This window comes from Lepisosteus oculatus, chromosome 17 (assembly GCF_040954835.1).
Source record: "Lepisosteus oculatus isolate fLepOcu1 chromosome 17, fLepOcu1.hap2, whole genome shotgun sequence".
Classification (NCBI taxonomy): domain Eukaryota; kingdom Metazoa; phylum Chordata; class Actinopteri; order Semionotiformes; family Lepisosteidae; genus Lepisosteus; species Lepisosteus oculatus.
The window spans coordinates 1,807,763-1,821,526 of NC_090712.1; the positions used below are offsets into that span (position 1 = coordinate 1,807,763).

A 13,764-nucleotide genomic window follows, 5' to 3' on the forward strand; every position below is an offset into this window, starting at 1 on the left:
CACCTGTGTGTAATCAAGTCTCTGTATAAATGCACCTGCTCTGTGATAGTCTCAAGGTTCTGTTGAAAGCGCAGAGAGCATCATGAAGACCAAGGAACACACCAGGCAGGTCCGTAATACTGTTGTGGAGAAGTTTAAAGCCGGATTTGGATACAAAAAGATTTCCCAAGCTTCAAACATCCCAAGGAGCACTGTGCAAGCGATCATCTTGAAATGGAAGGAGTATCAGACCACTGCAAATCTACCAAGACCTGGCCGTCCCTCTAAACTTTCAGCTCAGACAAGGAGAAGACTGATCAGAGTATATAGCGCTTTTCTGGAACCTCCACTCAAAGCGCTTTACAGGTAATGGGGTCTCCCCTCCACCACCACCACCAATGTGCAGCCCCACCTGGATGATGCGACGGCAGCCATAGTGCGCCAGAACGCTCCCCACACATCAGCTATTAGTGTGGAGGAGAGCAGAGAGTAATGAAGCCAATTCATAGATGGGGATTATTAGGAGGCCATGATTGGGAAATTTGGCAAGGGCGCCGGGGTTACACCTCTTCTCTTTTTGAGAAACGCCCGGGGATTTTTAATGACCACAGAGAGTCAGGACCTCGGTTTTAAGTCTCATCCGAAGGACGGCGCCTGTTTACAGTATAGTGTCCCCATCACTATACTGGGGCATTAGGACCCACATGGACCACAGGGTGAGCGGCCCCACTAACACCTCTTCCAGCAGCAACCTTAGATTTTCCCAGGAGGTCTCCCATCCAGGTACTGACCAGGCTCACACCTGCTGAGCTCCAGTGGGTTGCCAGTTGTGAGTTGCAGGGTGATATGGCTGCAGCTGGGATTAAGGGCCTTGCACAGGGGCCCAACGGAGTAGGATTCCTCTGCCGGCCACAGGATTTGAACTGGCAACCTTCCAGCCACAGGCGCAGATCCTGAGCCACAGAGCCACCACACCTGCATTGGTACACTCACTGAGCAAGCCACCGAACTTCTCCAGACGAGGCCCTATTGTACATACATTTTGTTACCAAGAGGTAACTTGATCAGGCCCTAGCTCTGCCACTGACTGACCAGTGACCGGTAAGATAAGGTAAGATCTTGTAAGATAAGATAAGATAAGATAAGATCACTTTATTAGCCATATACAAATGCATTAGGAATTTGTCTTTTAGCATACCCCAGCTTGCTCTCCATGAGACACACAGGTACACAGACAGGAAGAGAAGCTTGGGGTCAGAGCGCAGGGTCAGACATTTATACGGTGCCTCTAGAGCAGCTGGGATTAAGGGCCTTGCACAGGGGCCCAACGGAGTAGGATTCCTCTGCCGGCCGCAGGATTTGAACTGGCAACCTTCCAGCCACAGGTGCAGATCCTGAGCCACAGAGCCACCACACCCGCATTGGTGCACTCACTGAGCAAGCCACCGAACTTCTCCAGACGAGGCCCTATTGTACATAAACGCAGCAACAGTTTATTGCTAGTATACCTACTTTTTTTACAAATTGTTCTGGTTATCGTCCATTTCTAAATTGCGAATTATGTAGTGTTATTTGACAGTTTAACAGTTTCATTATTAATAGCACAGAGGCGTGGGCTTTCAAAACCACGGATGAAATGATATTATTGCAAATAAATGCATCCTTGCTTTAGGTCATGACAAGACTTTTCAATCGAAAGAAAACATGTATAAGCACACAGGAGAACAAAAGAGATTTATGACATGTTTTTTGTAGTCACAGCAAGTCGCAGATGAAGGTAATGTGTTTGCACAGATAGTTAAGTGGCACTGAGCTGACTCAGTGGCTGGAGAGCATGATTAACTGACTGATTGACACAATAATATCACCTCATCAAATATGATTTTTCACAAGCTCACATTTAATTAAATCCATTAATCAACACCCCTATTTTCTTAGTAATAATTGTTTTTTAATGCACGGATCGACCTGTGCTTGTTAACACAGAAAGCAAAATAATTAATTTTTAAGGAAAAGTACAGTCAATAACAGGGTGATTCTCTGATAATTATTATCAGAGCAGATGCATTAAAGGATGCCGTAGGGAGTTACTTGTCGATACTATGTTGAGACACCAGGCTAGCATAGCTACAGTAGACGTTAGGTGTGACACCAAACCCATTACTGTTTTCCTAGCCCATGGCTCACTGGGTCAAAGGGGCTGACATGCAATTCATTCACCCTTATTTCACAAGGTTACAATTACAGGAAGCAAAAAACAACTTTCACCATAGCAGCATAAGTTAACTTGAATAAGTTAACACAGGATGTTAGATCTATAGATTTAAGGTTTATTGCCCTTTTCTATCGGTATCAGTAAATACTATTACTACTACTGCAACTAATCATCATCATCATTCTTTTGAACTTTATTAATACAATTTCGACAAGAGCTTCCAGCTGTAAAAAACTACAATAGCACACATTGCTGTGTAGTGAGTACATATCCAGCATTGTTCCACTTGGGGAAGAAAGCAAACTGCAAAAAACAAGAGTCACTAATTAGACCAGCAGCTGCCCTGATGCTGAAAAGGGGCTTTTAACTTGTTCTGTGGGTATCTGAACATGAATGAATGAAACTGAAAAATGACTGGACAGCTTAATCCAACTAAAATGACCATGTTAAAGGATATTAGAAAGATGAAACATTTCACTGTCAGCAGTCATGCCAAGGAAGCACAGAGTGATGAAAGACAACAGCCCAGAGATAAAAATAACACATTCCGTGTTCATATTGCAGGAAAAGAAAAAATATTTCAATTAATACGTTTTGTTGTTTTCCCAAGGCCATTGAGAAAATCAGATGCTGAGATGCAGAATTCGGCATGCAGAGTTACAGCTGAAAAAGCAATGACTCAACACCACAGCATCTAGAAAGGCAACTGAATGTCAGTTCTGAAGGGGAGTTGCCCATTACAGCATACTCGCTGCAGAAATGGTATCAATATTCCACAGCCTGTACTGCTGCTCCAGCCTGCAATGGAGCAGTTTGCACCCAAATGTGTAGATTCCACATTGGAGAGCTGTATTACAATAAGATTTTGCAGTTCTCCCAAACCAACACTACACACAATGTTAAATGATTTATCCTAAAAACATTACGGCTAATTAAACATACAGTAGGTGTAAGCAGACCAATCATTTAATAGAAACGCTATAAATACTTTCCAAAACACTCAACACACCACAGAACTAATTATTGTGCAACACCTAAGTGGCAAAACCTGGAGCTTTACAATTAACTACTTAAAATTGTTAGGCCATCTATCTGAAAGATTAAAAACGTAATCACAGTACCTTTTGCAAACCCCCGTATATACTGTATATTAATAATAATAATTGCTTACACTTATATAGCGCTTTTCTGGACACTCCACTCAAAGCGCTTTACAGGTAATGGGGATCCCCTCCACCACCAGTGTGCAGTGTTATTAGGAGGGCATGACTAGTAAGGAATTTGGCCAGGACGCTGGGGTTACACCCCTACTCTTTTCGAGAAACGCTCTGGGATTTTTAACGACCACAGAGAGTCAGGACCTCGGTTCTATGTCTCATCCGAAGGACGGCACCTGTTTACAGTATAGTGTCCCCATCACTATACTGGGGCATTAGGACCCACATGGACCACAAGGTGAGCGCCCCCTGCTGGCCCCACTATATTAGCTATAATATTAATTTCTAATCACCTTTTCATCTTTTGAACAATCAGCTCTAAAAAGGACCCAGTCTGCGAAAGTTCCATCTGGAAATCCTCATTTCTTTCAGATACTTTGGCTCAAAAAGCAAAAAAAAGAGGTTTAAACTCATATTGATGACAATTATGGGTTAGACACAGTACTAATTAACTACAGTATGTTTTACATCTGTAATACTACACTTCTGGCTTGCTGCTTTCTCTGCAATTCTTAATTTGAGAACTGATCTCTGTTGTGAACATGATGACTGTCAGTAGTCTTAATCCTGGAGGGGCTCTCCGTCAGTCCTTGGAGCTGGAGGCCCACATACCTGCTGGGTTCTGTTCCTGCTCGGCTCTCAGCTACACTACACAGATGAACCCTTAACTGACTCAATAACAGGATTAATATGAACTGTTTCACAGTACAGCTCTTACTCATGCTGGAGGTGTGCTTTGAACTATTGCATTTCATAAATAACATACAATTCCAAACTTTTCAGCAGAAAAAAAACTTGTTGCAGTGAAACAAAGACAAATGCTTCACAACGGTCAACTTGTTAGCTCAATCAAGGCTCCAATTAAGTAGTTAAGCACAGCTGAAACAAAAACCAGAAAGCATGTAAGTCTCCAGGACAGAGACTGGGAAACTTATCCTATTTTGCAGCGGAACAGAGTTGATCTTTAAAGGGGAACTGCAATGCCATTTTTATATTTCTGGGTTAAAAAAATCAGCATTAATGAGTGCATTTCAAACCGCAATAAAAGTAAAATGTACTGAACACACTAACTTGTAAAACCTCCAATTTACACCACAAAATAATCTATTTTCTAGATATAGAAATAGATACATAATCTATTATGAAATTTAATTCCCAGGCGTGTGCAGCACCATGTTCTGTGACTCAGGACAAGGCAACAAAACTTCTGGTGATGTGAAGCGACCCAGTTACACTGTAAAAAAAGCAGGCTTTAATCCAATAGAAATACTGCTCTCAATTTCAAGACAGTTGTGCCGACAAATACTTCTTGCTTGTTAACTTTTCATGCAGATCACAATGGAACATTTCTGCTCTGAAATACCTGCGGCACAACCTGTTTCTATTGGCTCGTACATCACATTACAGTAGTCACTACAGAGACTAGTGAGCTGGAAGGGCCAAGTCATGTTGCAATTCGGGGGAACTCGAATGTGAGTTTGCCTCAACACAGCGACTAACAGTACTTTCGCAAAGCCCACGACTCTGTGCTTCATTCAAAATTTGTACATTTCTTCTATAATGTTGATGGACTTATTTTCTTACGAGACTTAATAACCGGTCTGAGAAATTGGGACTGCAGTTCCCCTTTAAAACTTTAAATAAATGAGTTCACATAATTAGGGTTAATAAGTGGAGGCTGCAGTTCAAGGGCACTGAAATTAGCAACAAATCCTCAGTGACGTTTTGGGTGTTTGTGCACCTCATGCTGACAGATACTAACCTGTCAACATTGTCAAATGCACCTGAAATGCTTTGAAACATTTCACCACAACTGGAAAGCTTGCTTGGTTTTCTAAAGGAAAAACACACTCCCACATGACTAAATTCTTGAAGAACTTACAGCTTTGGATGATAGTTCACAATTTTCATCATAGGGATATTATCACTGATAAATGTTTCTATATGATTACTATAATATTCCCAATTACTACTGATATAGTCATTTTTTTTCTTTTAGAAACACAAAAGACAATATTACTACACTTTGAATTATTTTTTACCACCAAATGCATCAACTGCGCAACAGTCATATCTGTCCCTCCTAACTAGGGCATACTGTGTAATTAGCCAACAGATAATTTGTTCATTACTTAATTAATCTTTAGATGAGATTAATTGGTGTGGCTAAAACAGCATCTGGAGATTTCAAGCTCAATTCCATAGAGTAGGATCCGCACTTTGGTCTCCCAGGTACTTTTTTCTCAAAATATCTCTGTGCTCACAGACCTCTGGTCTAGCAATGAAACTAATTCATGTACACCCACTGGCCAAAACACTAGGGACCCCCAGTCAAATGAATAGATTGTCTTGGTAAGTTGACAATGTTTTCATCACTTTTCCTGGCCAGAACAATCCCAGTCCTATCGAGAAATGGTACAACCTGCAGTATGGCATGTGAAACTCAGTTCTACACATACAATCTCAACTGAGTGAGGCCCTGTTGGAGGAATGGGATGGGACTTGACCACCAATGTATAAAAATGTTGTGAAATACAGTGGACTATTGGCACCCATTGATAAATTTGAAGAAAAAAAGAAGTACAGTATAAAACAAATAATGAGTTCATTAATGTTAAAATATATTTCCAACATAAGGAATGAATTATCCTGAATTAAGGATTCAACAGAATCCACTAAGACAAAAAATTGATTGCATCATAATAGATTATATTTCCTCAAAATATTATATAATATTAAATGATTATTGGCACCCCTGTTTTCAGTACTTGGTGGAGCCTCTCTTGGCAAGGATAATGGCAGTAAGTCTTTTCCTGGAATGCTTCATCAGGTTGGTGAACACATTGGGAGGGATCCCAGACCGTTCTTCCATGCAGAACCTTTCCAGATCCTGGAGGTTTGTAGGTGTGGGCTTGTGGACAGCCCTCTTCAGCTCAGACCACAGGTTTTCAGTAGGGCTCAAGTCAGGGGACTGAGACTGCCATGGCAAAACCCTGATTTTCTTTTCTGTCAACCATTTATTTGTTGAGTTTGAAGTGTGTTTTGGATCATCTCTCATGTTGAAAGACCCACTTGCAGCCAAGAGGCAACCAGGTTTTTTGGCCAAAATATCCCGGGACTTTTGAGAAATCATGATGCCATCGATCTCATAAAGGGGCCCAGGACCACTGGCAGCAAAGCAAGCCCAGGGCATCAAAGATCCCCCAACATATTTTACAGGAGGTATGGTGCTCTTTTCGGTCTCTTCTTACACCAACCATACCTGTGATGACTGTGGTCAAAAAGTTCAATTTTGGTCTCATCTGACCACAGCACCTGCTCCCAGTCAATGTATCAATAGCATTAGGCAAACTCCAGGCTCTTCAATCTGCTCCTTCACAACAGTAGGGGCTTTCTCCTGGCCACCCTTCCAAACAGCTTGTTGGCATGGAGGTATCGTCTCATAGTCGTTTTTGAGATGGGATGATCCCACGATGCACACAATCCTTGTTTTTCTTTCATTGAAACCTTTGGTTTCTTCCTTGCCATCGTCACCATCCTTGTGCGTGGGGACAAGATGGGCTTGCATCCTCTTCCTGGCAAATGAATCACTGTTCCAGTGGTATTTAATTTTTAAATGATTGCTCTGACAGTTGATATTGGTATTTTAAGGTCCTACTTATTTTTTGGACCCGTTATTTGGTTTGTAAAGATGAACAGCGGTTTGCCTCATTTCTGTTGTTAGTTCTTTGACCTTCCCCTTGCTGATGGATGACAAAAGGTTTTTCTGTGCGCTTTTCGTCATTTGTATACCCCTAGGGAAACAGGAAGCCACTAAAGTACACACATTAGTTCCTTAAGAAAAAAAAACTGAACTCAAACAAGTAAAAATATATTATTTTTTCAGATGTGTTTGACTGTATTTGAAGGGATCTTGAAGGGTGCCAATCATTTGGACGCCTATGTTTTTCAGGTAAAACAGCATTTCTTGCTTACAATTGAACCTTGAAATGAAAAAAAGCTTTAGATTAAAAGGACAAGTATTCGCCTAACATATGAGCATTAAATATCTGTCATTATCTACGTGTTTTATTTTATGATATTTGTTTTCTTTATATTTATCAAGGGGTGCCAAAATCTGCTCAGGCTGTTCTTTGCTTGTAGACGATCAAGGCTTTATTTGGTAGGGTATTCCATATATTTTATACAGTGAATAGAGGTGAGCGACACGAAGGGGGATTCATGGGAAGGTGAACTCACTGCACAGATTAACGAATGTCTTTGATGTGGTCAGGCAGGAGAGTCATGGCGCTGAGGCGAGCAGCTGGACGGAGAGAGGACGGAAACTCAGCAGTGGACGAACGTCATCTCCACCAACCAGGCGTCTCGCCATCCCCGGCCAGGAGCTGGACAGCGTGGAGGTTCTGGAGCTGCGGTGCGGACTCACAGCCTAACGAGAGGAGCACACATCACGGAGGGGGCAGAGGACTCCTTCAGAAAACCATGTCTGAAAAACAACAAAGCCAAACCGTCTGCAAAATGTGGTCAGGGTTAACAACTCTGTAGATATGGGGGCTCACTCGCTCAGGGCTTTGTGTCCTCTGGTTTTTGTGCTAACCTCTGTGGTCCGTTAAACATTTAACCAAAAGAAGTGTTAAATTAGACACCTACAGTGCCTTGCATAAGTATTCAGATCCTGGCACTGTTTTTACAAGTTGTTGTTTTAAAGCTTGGAGTCTAGACACTTTGGATTATAAATTAATATATATTATATATACAACCCACTCCACACATCTAAAGCAAAAAAATAAATAAGGAAAAAAGATCATTTACATGAAACAAAAGTGTAAAGGTTGTGATTGTATAAGTTTTCTGACACTTTGTTTTGCCAAAACATAATTTATTTAGGTGCACAAACCTACAGGAACCTCAATGAGCCACACATTTAATTAAATGGTCTCTGTTAGTAATAGCGGTTTTCTTGATTTCAGAACAAAAACACCTGTCTTTGTGAGGCTTCTTGGTCAGTTACTGAAGTTCAAACAAAAACTCAACCAAAAATAGCAAGGAGCTTTTAAACTAATTCAGGGATACATTCACTGCAAAGCACCGATCAGGAGAAGGGTACAAAAATACCCCTGAATGACTGAGCACAGATGTCTCAATTATCGAGAAAAGGAAGGTTTCTTGTACCAGTCAGACACTTCTCTCCAAGCTGAGCAGCTGGGCAAGGAGGAAACTTGTGCCACTGGGAGGCCAGTGACAGCTTTAAAAGAGCTACAGAGTGCTCTGGTTGAGATGGGAGAAAATGTGCCTCAGTCAACAACAAAAAAACAGTCAGACAACGAAATCCCAGTCACTCCACAAAACTGGACTCTGCAGCAGAGTGGAAAACCATCTCATATGCTGCGTTTCGCAAGAAAACACCCGAGTGGTTCTGCAAAAATATGGCAAAAGTTGTTGAGGTTGGATGATATCAAATTGGAACATTTTGGCCTGAGCGCAGGTGATAAACTACGTTCGGCACAGAGCAAACATACAGCACATCTCCCATTCAACACCGTCTCTACAGCCTATCATGGTGGTGGCAGCTTCATGCTTATAGCGATGCAAAGCATTTGCAAATACTACAGGGAACACTGCTTCAGTCTGCTAAAGACTAAAGACTGGGATGAACATTCACCTTTCAGCAGGAGAGAAAGAGTGAGGCTTAAGCTAAAAGGTTGCATATGAATAAGAAAGTGAATGTCTCTCGAAGGACCCAGTCAAAGTCCTGACTCGAATCCTATGAGAGCCTGTGGAAGGGATTGAGAACTGCTACCTGTAAGTTATCCCCAAGCAACTGGAGACAGCTGTAGCAAATCTGTCAAGAAGAATGGGCCAAAAATTCCTGTAAGCCGGAGTACATAGTTGGTAGGGTGACCTAAAGTCTTGTGGCTGTAATTGCTGACAAAGGTGCTGCAATTCACAAGTCTCAACACTTTCATTTTTTTCTCTTTAGTTTTTACTGACACTTACTGTAGCTTATCTTACCTGCAGAAATCTTCGGTGTGAGCATCCATTGACTGTGATCAATTTTGGAATTTCACAAAATGAAACACCATAGGAAGAGTCTAAATACTTTTGCAAGCTCACCGTGTTTAGGGTTTTTCTTAAAAGTTTTTTACTACTGATTATACCGGACATCCACGACGCTACAGATAAGTTATCTATATATCACATCAGACTCAGGTTAGAAGTGTTACAACTATGAATATTTAAAATTGTACACAAATATGCATACAACTATGAATTTGGTTGAAATAAAAAACTGATGACACAATTCCCTCTGGAACCTGAGTTTGAGACCACTCCCATTGATGAAACCTTTTGTAATTCATTATTTCTGTTGGGAAATTGCATAGATCCTTACAAACTTCAATGTATTTTTTCTTGTGCTAAAGAAATCTTCTCCACATAGCTGCGCAAGAGCCAAGTAATCAGATCACTGGAAAGTAAATAGGAGGAAATACTTTATCTCATGAATCTCATGAAGTTCCTTCTATCACTCTCTGCCAAACAGTCCTCTAATGAAATCTGGCCTCTACCAAGAGGCAGAAGCCCCTGTTTTAACTAGTACTGGATATCAGATATTACAGGTTTCATTTCCACTTCTTATAAACATGTCTTGTTAGATGAGGATGAAGTCCTGTTGTCTGATTTGTACTTGAAGCTACAGTACACCTAGTGATTAATTCAGCTCTTAAAATGTTAAAGATCTGGTGCAAGAAAAACATATCACAAAAACTCTTCGCGCAAATTTCATAATTAACATCAAAAGATCTTTGGCAGCTCCTGGCCCTCATTTGTAGCAGCACTTGCAAAACAGATTAATATACAGTAGCTCATATTAACATTTATAAATGCAGAAGTCATAATTTCACTTTGCTTTCAGGTATAGCAGAAAATAAACTTTAAGCCGATATTCAGACCCACTTAGGTTTAGCACATTGCTAGCCTGCAACTTGAGGGTGTTGTTTTGTTTGGCAGAAGAATTTTGCATTTGCTCAGTGAATCCTTCCATCAAGCAAAGGGTTTGCAATTTGTACTGTAGGTGTGTCACAATATGATAGGAGTGAGACCTTTGAGCTCAGAAGATAAGTACGGTTTTTGACCGTTCCTGTTCAATTATGATTAGAGGAACTTTGTGAATACCATTTTACACATCTGCTTGATTAAGCAGAATGAGGATACCTTAACTTTTTAAAATGTCAATCGTTGTCTTCGCTGGCTTTCGTATAGAGACAATGAATAAGACAGACGCTCTATGGGCAGTATGAATCTGCAGATGACTGTGTCATGGTAAGAATGATCACAAGAATGGCCCCTAAAAGCTTGTTTTATTTGCACAGCAAAAGCCTGGGGTAGTCTTTAAGACTGAACATGCAGCCTGAAGAACCAACCCACCAAAGCCAGAAGAACCTGAACACCACGAAGGGGAAAGATACATTTTAAAACTCCAGCAGAGTTTTAAACCTTCCAGCCCGATTGTCCCTTCCTGTGAGTCCAGGTTTCCACAGCTGGCACACAGTGGTCACTCTGGGGCTGTTCAGAAACCACTTTGCAAACCACAGTGAACAGAGGCTAGGCGCTGGTCAACGTGTGAGGTGAGAATCGGACCACAGCCTAGAGCCAGCAGGATTCTGATTGCGTCAGGTGCCTATCGGGCCATGTCGAGTTTTTCAGCAGGAAGGTTTCGTGATCAAGGCAGCCCAGAGCAAAAGGGTTGAATTCTCCTAGAATATGGGCGACCCGCCTCACACCAGCCTCAAAAGGAAAGTCGGAGCTTGACAACTAAGCAGAGCCGTAGGGTGGAATCACCACATATTTACCCTGATGACAGTTCATCAGTGTTGCCCACTGCTCCAAAACAAAACCAGCCTCCTCTCTAAATCGATATGTTACGATATCTGTAGGCAGGTAGGCAGGCGAAGACAATTTCTTCGACGTGACAGACCCCCAATATGATTCCAGTGAACCTAAATTTCCCACATTTCAGCCAGACGTGCCCGCTTACCAATACGATTAAACCACAACCCCGTGAAACGTCTATCTTAGGAACCGACAAATCGCCATAACACCGAAAAGAGAACTAATCCAGCGGTTTACGGGCTGGTGAAATTAATTGTAACGTGAATCTTTGCGGCTTTGTAAACTGTGGGCGTTTCGCTCTCTTTTTGAGACCAGGGGCAATGAATAAAAACGCGGCGTGCAAAATCGGTTCACAAATAAATTCTTTCCAGAAAGGAAGCCTAACAACGTGGAAAGAATTACACAAAAATACAAAAGTAGCAGAGAACCAGACCAATGCAACGTTCACAAAAGGAGCTGAACATGCATTATCAGACACTTTCTGTGCGTGTGTGTGACACACTTGCCATCTCGATTCAGATTCTCGCTGCCGCTTCGCTTCGGTTTCTGTCACTGTATAATCCGAAGCACCTCGGCTAATTCACTGCAGGCATGACAGTACAGGCTCTGGAGGCACCCGACACACAAGACAAGGAGACATTCTGGTGCCGAAAGGCTATCTCCTCTTTTCACCGATAAAATCCCTCTGTTGTGCATTTTATGATATCTCCTGCACGACGAAAAAAGAGTGACATCACGGCATGCAATTTAGGAAAAAAAAGGCATATTCTCTTACCGCTTTGTTTCAGGCGACAGAATGCTGCCGTTCCTACTTTAAAGGTGTTTTTTTTTTTAGTTATTGTTGGCTTGGCGTATCGTACGGCACAATCGCACGCTGCCGTTTAATTTCCACGAGAGATGTTTTTCTCCCATCCGCCCAACTTCAGCACCGAGCCAGCGGAGACGCACTGCGCAAGCGCGCCGCGTGTGTCGGCTCGGCCAGCCCGCAGCTGCAGGCAGGAGTGCGCAGACCGAGGTTTGGAGTGTCTCGGGGAGCCGGCAGGACGGGCGAATTACGAGATGTGCTGAAGAAGAATAAGATGAAATGCCTTTCCGGAGCTCTCCCACTCTTCTGCTGATGAATTAGAATGCCGCTGACATAATAATAAATAATTACATATACACATACATACACTCCGCTGAGCGGTGCGTTTGTGTACTGTAAATCTACTACAGGTTGTGCACGATAAAACATTATTTTAGCACCGCACCTCACATGATTGTGGATTAACGCCTGCTTTCGGCTATCCATTTTACGTTTGTACTTGCCTTTTCAGGCTAGAGGCCCATCAATGTAAATAGATCAAAGTGCAGTTGTTTGTTGGAAATAGTCATTATTGTAATTAAGGGTTCATTGGCGATCACATTTACCACCTCTTTTAAAGTGCTGTTTGGAAATGCTTTAGTATGGCAGGCAAGAGCTGGCAAGAGTCCCAGTATATTCTGGACTACAGCTCTGAAACTGGGACCCTCAGGGCTCCTGTGCATCCTCAGAGACAACTCAGCAGCCAGGCGCACTATGGCTGCCATCTCATCATCCAGGTGGGGCTGCACACTGGTGGTGGTGGAGGGGATCCCCATTACCTGTAAAGCGCTTTGATTGGAGTGTCCAGAAAAGTGCTATATAAGTGTAAGCAATTATTAATTATTATTATTATTATTATTATTATTATTATAATAACTCTGTAAGAGCTGGGTGACACTTCACACCAAGACAGGAAGCCCAGTGAACAGGAGGCCTTGGCTTTAGAGCTGAGCGCTTCTGTAATTAGAACCAGTGGAATTTAGGTCTGGAAAAAAAGCACACTGGGCTTGTTTGTTCTGCTAGTACGGTTCTGGCAGGTCATCTAGTTAAAGGGTTGAGGTGTTTGGAGTGAAAGTCTTATCACACAGCAGACATCTTTGCTCATGGGCGCTGCTTCTGTTGCTCTGTACAGTTCTCTCGGCCTGCTAACTAACAACCAGCTGCTGCTGTTGTGATTTTTTAAATCGGTCTTTCTGGGGACTTGAGGCATTCCCCTATTTTGCGTTAAGACAGTATTTGCTTGGTGAGCCCATATAACAGTATACCGCTGAGCTGGAGGGATTGAGATACTGGGGTTCGGCCCTTTGCGTGCCCCCATCTTCTCCTTCCTGCTTCTTCTCCCACCAGCTACGAGGTCCACATCCCACGCAAGTGATCACAGGAACCTCCTGAGACGTCCCCTTCAAGCTATACTGGGAGGTCTGAACACGAAAAGTCCTGCCACTGTCCTGAGCGGCTCAGGCAGTTTTCCCTTGAGGTTAACAATGACCAGACGCAAGCCTGGGCGATCACAGATCTTGGGCCTGGGACTGATTTAAAGACCTGTGTCCACTGGTTTGCCAAGGAGTGACCTTGCCGGACAATAATTCATAATTCAGTCCAGAGGAACTTGGAAAGAA

At 42.4% G+C, this 13,764-nt stretch overlaps 1 protein-coding gene across 3 annotated transcripts in view; it reads right to left on the reverse strand.

Annotated features, from left to right (window-relative positions):
* The window catches only part of rgs17 (regulator of G protein signaling 17), a 37,381-nt gene extending 25,028 nt beyond the window's left edge, over positions 1–12,353 (reverse strand). Inside the window, exons 1-2 of one of the 3 annotated variants that reach the window (XM_069179954.1) lie at positions 12,077–12,347; positions 7,651–7,840 (exon numbers count right to left, since the gene is read on the reverse strand). The gene's annotated coding sequence lies outside the window, so the exon portion shown is untranslated. Of the gene's footprint in view, positions 1–7,650; positions 7,898–12,076 lie in introns of all 3 variants that reach the window. The other 2 variants (XM_069179953.1, XM_015362531.2) reach the window with 2 other exon arrangements.
* Positions 12,354–13,764: the final 1,411 nt, after the last annotated feature.